This window comes from Oreochromis aureus, linkage group 6 (assembly GCF_013358895.1).
Source record: "Oreochromis aureus strain Israel breed Guangdong linkage group 6, ZZ_aureus, whole genome shotgun sequence".
Classification (NCBI taxonomy): domain Eukaryota; kingdom Metazoa; phylum Chordata; class Actinopteri; order Cichliformes; family Cichlidae; genus Oreochromis; species Oreochromis aureus.
This window is the reverse complement of record NC_052947.1, coordinates 9,720,125-9,731,087: the sequence shown is the minus strand read 5'-3', so window position 1 is coordinate 9,731,087 and position 10,963 is coordinate 9,720,125. Positions and strand designations below refer to the sequence as shown.

Sequence of the window (10,963 nt, the reverse complement as noted above, 5' to 3'; positions counted from 1 at the left end):
ATAACATCCACCAGCAACTCAGTTGAAATGTTGTGTCTACCCCCCCTTCCAGAACCTTTTCTCCATTTTAAGCCGTTTTCCACTTTTCATCTTCCTCATTAACTGACATTTCTGAGTTCATATGTAAATCAAAGCCTGCCACATGTCATCTTGACCCTATGCCTACAGGGCTTGTGAAATCCTGCCTCTCTTCCTTTCTGCTATCATTCACTCTTCACTCACCACCGGTATCGTTCCCTCCTTATTCAAGATTGCTTCAGTCAATGCTATACTGAAAAAACCTTCTTTAGATGCTAACAACTTTAACAATCTCCGTCCGTGTCAGTTTTGGCCGGCGGTCATAGGTTCTTTCCAATAATATGACGCGAGACTGGAATAAAATATATCCATGGACTGGCACTTTATTAAAGAAGGCACATGTTAACAGCACAAACCCCAACTAAAAACAAAATGGCTTCCTTTTATACTCTACCTTTTCAGGTGAGCATCCGGACTAGCCCAAGTATGGGGGTTAACTAATCAAAATGAAAACACAACCCTCCACACAAACAAACATACAATAACATTAGAGCACATAACAAACATATACACATTTCCAACACGTACTATAAACAAACCAATAACATAAGCTTCAACCATTACTATCTAAATTAAAACCCTTCTTAACTATACTCCCTAACCTGGCACACTGGTCTGCTTCAGGAGCTCTTAAGTAGGTGATTGAGCTGCTTCCACTCTTTTGCTCCACATCCTGCAAGAATCAACTGTTTTAACTGTGAAATAGATTTTAGCTGAAAATCATTTCCAGACTCTGGCCATATGTTTGAGATAAAGTCCAAATACTATATGTGATTTTATATATAATGCAAATAAGAATCTAAACACATAGAGAACCTAAAACTTCAGCACTGTCCATTTAAACTTAACATGTTTGTACTGATCACGATAAAAAGAAAAGTTTGGGTGAACTTTTCTAGGTTAGCTTGCACATGGATGCAAAACACTAAATCTGAACAAACACATTTAATTGTTCATCCTGTTTTTAATACAGTTTAAATGTCAGTGTGTTTAACATGCAAACGCAGCTACTGCTAATGCATTAATATACATAACACGCTGTGTTTATGTATGTGTTGCTGTGCACACTCAAAAATGCTGCATCCTGGAGCAAATGAGAGTTTGCGCTTCAGTCAAAGAAGAAAAAGAATGAATAAAAACAGATAAAACTGAAAGAAAAACCCAGGAGGAGGTGGTTTCCACCGAACTGTATGTTTATAGGTATACTAGTAAATACAACCTTATTAATCAGCTGAATTTTTTCGGTGGTTCAGGTGATACATAAAGATGTCCCATGATGCTCTTTGACAGTATATCAGATGGAATCAAATCAGCAGTTGAGAGCAGATCAGTCGCAGGTCAACCAGCAGGTAAGTCACTGACTGAAGTCGTTGACTGTTTTCTTAGTCTGTGTAAGTGGAAGCACAGAAGACAAAATGAGGCAGGATGTGAAACATCTTCTGTTTTATCACCTGTTTATAGGACTGCTTATTCTTGTTGCATTTGTTTATATGTATTTCTATATGTGTTTGTGTTTGACTGCATGCACAAAAAAAGAGTGAAGAATCAGACTGACATCTGTATCTTATCAGCCCCATGATGTTTTACTTTATTCATGTATACTTATCTGTGCAGGAGAATCAAGAAGCAGTCAGTACTGAAGTGAGTACAATCCTTCAACTCTTTGAGTGACTAAACTTTGAAACAAACCATCCCAGCGGTCTCTAAGGAAGAAAACTGACTACTTGAAGTATGAGAGAAATAAGAAAACCCTTTCCTTGTTTATTCTGCTGCTACTGCTACTGGTCTGCAAAAGTGAGGAGTGTCCCCGCCTTCCAAAGAGTTAGTCGTCTTTTTTTCCCCCCCTCTTGATTTATATCATATATCTAACTTTAAAATCTGTTTTTTGACATTTACTCATTTTCATCCCATCGCTCCTGTTTTAATTCTCACAGATCTCACTTGCTACACTGACTACAATAGAAACATCACATGTTTGTGGAAAAGCAAATACGTGTCTGATGACACTGCATGCACGATAGATGCTCACTATAAATCTCGACGCCTGTAAGGACCTCAGTCACAAAGAGAAATCCTCAACACATAATACTCACATTACATAAATCACACCTGTCATCATGTGCACCAAAAAGAGATTAATACTGTTTTTTTTGTTTTTCTCAGTTCTTACAGCGCTTCCTGTCACCTAAAGCCTGTTGATGTCTCCAGACCAGCCCGGAAGAAGTGCTCCCTGATCTTTAAAATTCAATACACTGTGAGTGTGTGAAAAAAATCTAATTGTTTTCAAGCCCCAGATATACAATCATATATCCTATATCTCAGTTTGTAGTCTAAGTAGTGATCGATGTTGGATTAATTTTAAAACTGGTTAGCCAAATTATCAAGCACATATACCGCAGTTAATGAAAGAGAGAGGGTCAGTGAGCAGGGATCTTTAAAATAGTTTTTTGCCAGAATCATGCTCTTTGACTTTTCCATGTTCTGTATTTGAAGTGAAGTTTAAGGTAATTGTGGCTTTTGTCCTGCTTCTTTTTAATGGCAAGAAAGTGAAATTGCAATGAAATCTGAAAATATAGAAAAAACCTTTTAAGTGAATCTATTAATTCTCATTTTCTGCTTCTGATATTTTAATTTCTATTTTACTAGACTTTTGCCTGTTGAACAGTTTAAGCTGCACCGCTTTAGTCTTGTACTGAGCGGTGATACATGTACTCATGATCTGTCTTAAAGAAGCTTCATCTCTTCTCTCTTTATGGCTGCTCTGTTTATGCCAACTCTGATGTCTGATTGGCTATTTGTGACTCCAATCTGTGACTTTAAATCAAATTTGAAGTTTGACAAACATTTTTTTCCAGTTTCTGTCTTTCCATGAGTTGTCCCTTAATCTGAACTGCAACCAAATGAAGAGTGGAATTACTTCCTTCAAGCCATCCTGTCATAGTGAGTGTAATCTACAGTATAATATATTTGCTCTTTGTGATTTACAGTGCGAGCTATTCATGGTGACCTAAAACAACTGTGTGTGTGATCTTGCAGTAAAGGTGAATCCTCCTGCGGAGCCAAAAGTCAACTTCACCTCTGTTTCCTGGTTGTCCCAAGTCCACAAACATGAAAGGATCAGTTCATACAGAAGTGAAGTGCAGTGGAAGAAGCAGGATCAGTCATGGAGTGTAAGTTTAGATTTTGTGACACAATGTGAACAAGTTTAAGTGTAAAGTGATCTTAAAAGTGCACATTTAAATGACAACCCTGTGGCTGTGTGAATCCAAGCAAGATTCATTCTCAACCCCGCGCTGCTTTCTGTGTGTCAGGATCCTGCTGTGCACAAAAAAAGTGGCATTCAATGTGGACAGGAGTGCAAGGCAGAGCTGGAGCCAGATTTGCTGATACGAGGCGAGAGGTACGAGGCACGCGTTCGTGTGCGGTCTGTTTTTCAGCACCGCAAGGGAGCCTGGAGTGACTGGAGCCCCACTGCATCATGGGTGTCACTGGCTGGAAGAATAAAAAAAAGTAACCACGTGGAATTGCTATAAATTTTCACAGCACACATTGCAACCTGTACCCAGATATTTAAAATCACCGATGTACGGGATGTATGTAAAACTTAGGTTTTTGGTAGCACTTAATAATAATGTCACAATGTTAAGAATTATTAATGTTTCAGTAAGGTATTAGCAAGTGTTTAATTCATACTAACAGTGAGTTACTATCAGTGATAGCTGTACATGGTGTAGCAGTAACAGATGTATAAATATATCTGTATTTAAAAATGACATACTGAGGAGGAGTAATTGTATATAAAACATGAATTACACACTGTTAGGTTCATTTTGAGAGAGAGAAGACAAACATGCTCAAAGTGCATTGTTTTAAATTTATTAAGCATTTGAAGGCTCAAGTTAAAAAGCGGCTGCCGTGTCTCTTTGCTCACTCAGGAGAGCCAAACGAACAAAGAGCAGCACACCCAAGTAGTCTAGACTTTTATGGCGGGTCACAGAAACAGAATGTCAACATGACTGATGGAATCAGTTGAGGGTGGCCTTTGGTCTGATACTTTCGCACCTTTCTTCTTCTGCACCTCTCTGGATATCAGCCTTATATGGAGATGACCCTTTTGCAGGCAACACTCCCATTACCATGGCAACCACCTGTCGTTCTCCAGTCTGGCCTGTAGAGTTAAAGAAGGGGTTGTCTTGTAGCTATCACAACCTCCATCCACATTCCTGTGAAGGGTCTTCCCCTGTTTATGTCTGCCAGCATCAGAGTGAATCCAGACTATTCTACAACACATCGTGTGCAGTAAAGGATCAACAAATGTGTGTTGCTAATCATCAAGTATTAGCCTTAAAGATAAAATTAATCCCAACAACACTTGTTATTTCCTCAATAATGTTTAAAAGTGTGATATTATTATAAAGTTCTACCAAGTTTTTAACTGTGACATTATTTTTTTTTCTGCGAGGGGATTTGTTCTCCACCACAGTATGTTCATAATAAAAGAATCAAAAGATGATAAAAGAATAAACTTTTATAGTCACACAACGCATGTTTCTTGTTAAGTGAAGACAAAACTCTCACCTGCTCTTCTACCAAACCAACCCATCTCATCTGGTTCCGCAACATCAAGAACATTGATATGGACAATCTCACTGCCAGATTGGACAATATACAGATTCGGACTTCTATTCTACTCCCGATGACTTGTTGTTATATTATAATAATTGTTTACTCAGTGTCCTTGATTCTCTGGTTCCTGTAAAACCCACTCTGCTTCCTTAGCTCGCTCTGCTGCCTGGTTTACCTATGACCTCCGAGCATTGAAGGCCAAAGCTCGGCAGCTAGAGCGTAGATATATAAAATCTGGCTTAACTGTTGATGCAGAAATCTACAAATACCATGTACTTCAGTATAAAGACTCCATCAACAAGGTCAAACAAAGCTTCTACTCAGGTGTTATCAGTTCTTATGAGGGTAACACAAGGATTTTGTTTTTGGTTCTCAACAAACTTCTTCAGCCCCCCAACAATATACACCACACTTCTATTCTTCTGAAACCTGTAACTCTCTGATGCTGTTCTGGACTACAAAATCAATAACATCCACCAGCAACTCAGTTGAAATGTTGTGTCTACCCCCTTCCAGAACCTTTTCTCCATTTTAAGCCGTTTTCCACTTTTCATCTTCCTCATTAACTGACATTTCTGAGTTCATATGTAAATCAAAGCCTGCCACATGTCATCTTGACCCTATGCCTACAGGGCTTGTGAAATCCTGCCTCTCTTCCTTTCTGCTATCATTCACTCTTCACTCACCACCGGTATCGTTCCGTCCTTATTCAAGATTGCTTCAGTCAATGCTATACTGAAAAAACCTTCTTTAGATGCTAACAACTTTAACAATCTCCGTCCGTGTCAGTTTTGGCCGGCGGTCATAGGTTCTTTCCAATAATATGACGCAAGACTGGAATAAAATATATCCATGGACTGACACGTTATTAAAGAAGGCACATGTTAACAGCACAAACACCAACACCAACCCCAACTAAAAACAAAATGGCTTCCTTTTATACTCTACCTTTTCAGGTGAGCATCCGGACTAGCCCAAGTATGGGGGTTAACTAATCAAAATGAAAACACAACCCTCCACACAAACAAACATACAATAACATTAGAGCACATAACAAACATATACATATTTCCAACACATACTATAAACAAACCAATAACATAAGCTTCAACCATTACTATCTAAATTAAAACCCTTCTTAACCATACTCCCTAACCTGGCACACTGGTCTGCTTCAGGAGCTCTTAAGTAGGTGATTGAGCTGCTTCCACTCTTTTGCTCCACATCCTGCAAGAAGCAACCAGGACAGGTGAGTACCTTTACAAATTCTCCTTTCACATATGTTTAGGCTACCGACAAATGATTAAATGTGATCAGCTCTAACTTTGGCTCTTTTCTGACACAGGTAGGATGGCCAGTCCTGGTGATGGGTAGATGAGGCCTCGTGAAGCGTTTCAGCACATTCCCCAAACTGTATCGATACTGTGTCGACACAGTGTTGCTGTTTTGCTCTGTACTGACACCTGCTGGACCTCGAATATCATTGCAGGCAACTTACTTGAGACTCACAACAGACACTGATTCAATGACCTAGTCATACTTGTATACACTGTAAGCAATGTTCCCTCTAATTTTTCATGTGTCTGAGCGAACACACAAACTCCCTGAGCGATCCCTTGGACCACTGTGAGCGACATCAGACGTGTGCACTGTGGTCACGCCAGCATCTAATCCATCCAAGTTACATGGTTTATTAAAATCAAATCAAATTACAGCATTTACATTTATGTTAGACTACTTTTAATTAACTGTTTTAGCCCATTTATAATGAAAATGGAAAAAAAATCTAGTCATTGACCTGTGTAGCATGTTAACACTATTGGAAGTAAAAATAACTTGAACACAACTTTCCTTTTTTTTTTTTTTTTTATAAAGCTCTGACTTGTATTATGAGTATGAGTCTGTGGTCTGGGAGAGAGTCCTGTAACTCTCTGTCTGCAAAATATAGTATATAATGACCAATGCTGGGCAATTAATTATATAGTTACTTCTTCAAAAAAAGTAACTCAGTTTGGCAAACAACTAATTTTTTTGCAACTTTTTTTAATGCAGCCAAGGCATTTTTAAATAAAAATTTCAAACTATTTACAGAACAATCAGCTGTTCTGCATCAAATCTGATGCCACACAAATTATTTGTGCCACTCGAAAAAATAATTTCTGTTCACTATGAGATAAAGGAGAACAACAGCCTGATACCTGCAGGCCTGACAACAGGAGATGTATCACTCCTGTAACACCTGTAACATTCAGCAGTCGCCTCATTGTTCTGACACACACAACAAAACTACACTACACACTAACTACACAAGATTTGCGCTAAACGTCTCAAATCTCTCACATCTCAGAACACCGCCGTCACTCCTAAAAATTCCCCCCGTTTCTTAACAACTAGATGCCACGTTGCCATATAATTTTTTGATTGGTCGACATGGTACGTTTTTGGACGAATAGGAAAGGGGCAGCGGCTGGACTGGGGAGCAGGTTATTTTTGCTCACAGGCGGAGAGTGCTTTCGAGACTTTTTTCTTATAAAACGCTGTTTTTACCATTTCGTCCCGCAGTAAATATAAACAATGATAGTATTCAGGAAGAAAACCAAACATTGCAGATATTTTTATCATAACTCTGGTTTTACGTGGCCTATCAACACAATTTAATAACTGGTATAAAGTCCACACTTTTTCCGTCAATTGTTCCGTCTGTCCTGCTCACATCTCCAATGGTTGTACACGTTGTCATTAACGTGGCTTCACTCCACATCAGCCACGCTGCTTTGCTAGCTAAAACACCGGTGTCGGCACATAAGGACGCTGTCATAGCCTGTCAACGACGTTGATTGGCTGCGTATATATGAATGTGAATCGCATTATTGGCTGGACTATAGGATAAGGTGGCATCGTTCTAATCCCATACGGGAGCAGCCAGTCACTTACTGACTAACACTGCAAAACAGAATTGTTAAAGTATTAATTCTAATTTCAATTCAGGTTAGATTTTTTTTTTGTGCGCAACGCAGATTTTCTGTGCGCAGAGACCGTGCCAGCAGTGCGCAATTGCGCACGTGCGCAGCTTAGAGGGAACATTGACTGTAAGGTACTTTCCATGGAATCATTTTATATCTTTTAGATTGCAAATATTGTAGACATCTTTAAAATACATTGTGAATGACATTAAGTGCAAATTAAAAGTATTGTGAATGTATTATTATTACCCATTTAAATGTAATTGACTCAGAGTTTATTATAAATTTCTATTCAAAAAAATAAGTTTATCCAATGTTTTTGCATTCAGTCTATTGCGGTTTTTTGACACCATTTCCTCAGCTTTGGAAAACATGCTCACAGGGCTTCAGAACAGATGCGACATTTAACCTGCATAAAATGAAATAAATAATTTACACTGCAAGTCACATTGCTGTTTTTCCTATTCTGATAGAATACACTGAAACAAAGACAGAAAAACAGTGACCTTATTTGCAGTTAAAAGATCAAAATGATCTTTTAACACAGCAGAAACAATTCTTTTTCTTTCGGGCTCCATTTTGTTATGGAGAGATGTGTATTTTTAATTTTTTTTTTGTCTTTGCGAGAGTAATTTTGTGGTTTTTTTTGGTGGCGACTCATTCCGTTGGTAGATGCGGACGCGGTACCTTTTAAAGACAGTTTGGTGCGTTGGCAATGAGCGATACAGCAGCTGTATCGATCACGTGACTTTTTCTTAAAGCGACGCACGCACCGATACAAGCTTCGCTCTGTGAGCTTGATACATGCGCCGGTGCGTCAGTGTTGCTGGACCCATCACTAGCCAGTCCCCTTGTCTCTTCACCTTTACAAGCTGTCAATTTAATCCTATGTCAAATAAACCTAATAAAGAATTCATAAGAACGAATGTGTGTTTTCTTTATTATACTATTTTAAATTCCCAATCAATCAATCAATTACTAACAATGCAAACAAGGTAATGGAACCCATGGTCTCCATTACAGTCCGATTTCTAATCTACCTTTCATCTCTAAAATACTCGAAAGAGTAGTTGCAGCTCAGCTTCATTCACACCTGGTTAATAATAATATCTACGAGAGATTTCAGTCTGGTTTTCGTTCATGTCACAGTACAGAAACTGCTTTACTTAAAGTCACTAATGATCTTCTAATCGAAGCTGACTCTGATCTTCTCAACGTTCTCGTTCTTTTGGATCTGAGCTCAGCTTTTGACACTATCTCTCACTCTGTCCTTCTAAGGAGACTGTCCTTTCTCGGAATCTCTGACACACCTAGCCCTGATTTCTCGTCTATTCCCAGTCACTTCTGGTGTACCCCAAGGTTCAGTTTTAGGCCCTCTTCTCATCATAATTTAATTCTCCCTCTAGGTACCATTTTCTACAAATTTGATCTTCACTTTCACTGCTTTGCTGATGAAACCTAGCTATATCTTTCCTGCAGGCCTGATTCCTCCCTCCCAGCTTCTTCCCTTACAGAATGTCTATCCAAATTAAAATCCTGGTTTAGCTCTAATTTTCTAAAGCTCAACGAGGATAAAACTGAAATCCTGTTTATTGGCACCAAATCCAACCTTTTGAAGGTGAACCATTTCTCACTCACTATCAATAACTCCACAGTTTTCCCCTCACCTCAGGTTAAGAGCCTTGGTATCATCCTAGACAGTTCGCTTTCCTATAAATCTCACATCAATAATCTCACCCGTTCTGCCTTATTTCCATCTGCGTAACATTAACAGATTACGTCCTTCTCTTTCCACCCAGTCTACGTCCATTCTTGTCCAAAGTCTTGTTACCTCCTGTATTGAATACTGCAACTCTCTCTTGCATGGTCTCCCCCAAAATTCCCTCCATAAGCTTCAACTGGTTCAGAACTCTGCTGCTCGCATTATCACCAGAACCCCCTGTTCTTCAGGAACTTCACTGGCTCCCTGTGAAATTCCAGATAATATACAAACTTCTTCTGCGTACCCTTAAGGCCATTCATAACCTCGCACCTTCTTACCTTTCTGACTTGTTAAGCATTACCTTTTCAGCCCGCTCACTTTGATCTTCTTCTTCGATCCAGCTTGCTGTGCCTTCCTTCCGCCTCACCACCATGGGAAGCAGAGCTTTTAGCTGCTCTGCTCCCAGGCTGTGGGACTCTCTATGTCTGGGTTTTTTCCACTGGTGGCACTTTGTCTTCTGTCCACTCCTCTGGTGTGGAGTCGCCAGCTTCTCACCTGAGCCCCATCTGCAGTCATCAGCAAGACAACTTCTTAAACCAGCGCCGCCTGCTACTCCTCACCAGTTTGTTCTGCTACCCACGGTGTTAACTTGGCTGCTCATGTGAAGCTCGCAACAGCTCATCACCTCCTGTCGTTACAGTCCTCACACTGGATACTCCCATGGACCCCCCTCCCTGGAGCCTTTTAAGCCTGGACCTGCAAGTACGGAAAACATACTCTCCAACAAACTCACCTCAGTTACCTGCTCCTTACCCAACCGGTAACTTCTTCTCCCTCTGTTGCAGAATTCCCCTCGTTCCTCACGGGGACTCCTTCTGTGTTTGAGCCTCTTACCCTAACATCAGTCTGTTTAGTGCTCTGATATCTTCACCATCTTACTTAAATTATACTGCAGTTTTCTCATCCAATAAAATAATATTTACTGCAACAATTTGTCTTCCATTTTATGTGAAACATACAAGGATCAAATCTTTTTAGTTTATTTTAGGGATATGGGATATTGTCCTTAAATATAACTAAAGCTTTCAGACAGTGGTCACTGTGTATGAATATTTCTCTGTTAGACAGTCACAAAGGTATAAATGATACAAAACAGAAATGTATATGTCACGGGTGTAAGCTAGAAAGGAACCCCTTCTATAATGGGGAGAGCAGCAAGGGGTGATCATGGAAACAGAAGACGTAATACCCAGTTAAAATAGTCAATAAAAATAAATACACTTTATTTACAACACAAAAAATGTCCTGATCAGGGGAGAGAAAAATAAAAACATAAACCTCGGCATGCTAAAAATATGATCATGCTCAGTCCATGAGTTAAGTCCCCAAAGTTCCCCATCAGGCTACGCCACACTTCCTGGCTGTGAAGAATCCATGGCTCGCACTACCTTTGGCGGCGTCTTCCCGCACAACCACTTCTTGTGGCTGCGCCTGCCGCCACACTACCCCATGGCTTTCCTGCTGCCCTGCGTCTGGCCACACCCTTCTCTGACCTGCCTCTTTTTCCATCAAACATGTCAAACATGGGCTGTCC

The 10,963-nt window shown here is 39.8% G+C and overlaps 1 long non-coding RNA gene across 1 annotated transcript; it reads left to right on the top strand.

The window, feature by feature from the left end:
• The first annotated feature begins 1,819 nt into the window (after window positions 1-1,819).
• Window positions 1,820-3,240, top strand: LOC120440449. The gene is made up of 5 exons (XR_005613260.1): window positions 1,820-1,899; window positions 2,013-2,124; window positions 2,242-2,332; window positions 2,934-3,018; window positions 3,115-3,240. It is a non-coding gene; the product is annotated as an uncharacterized LOC120440449 (long non-coding RNA).
• The last annotated feature ends 7,723 nt before the right edge of the window (window positions 3,241-10,963 follow it).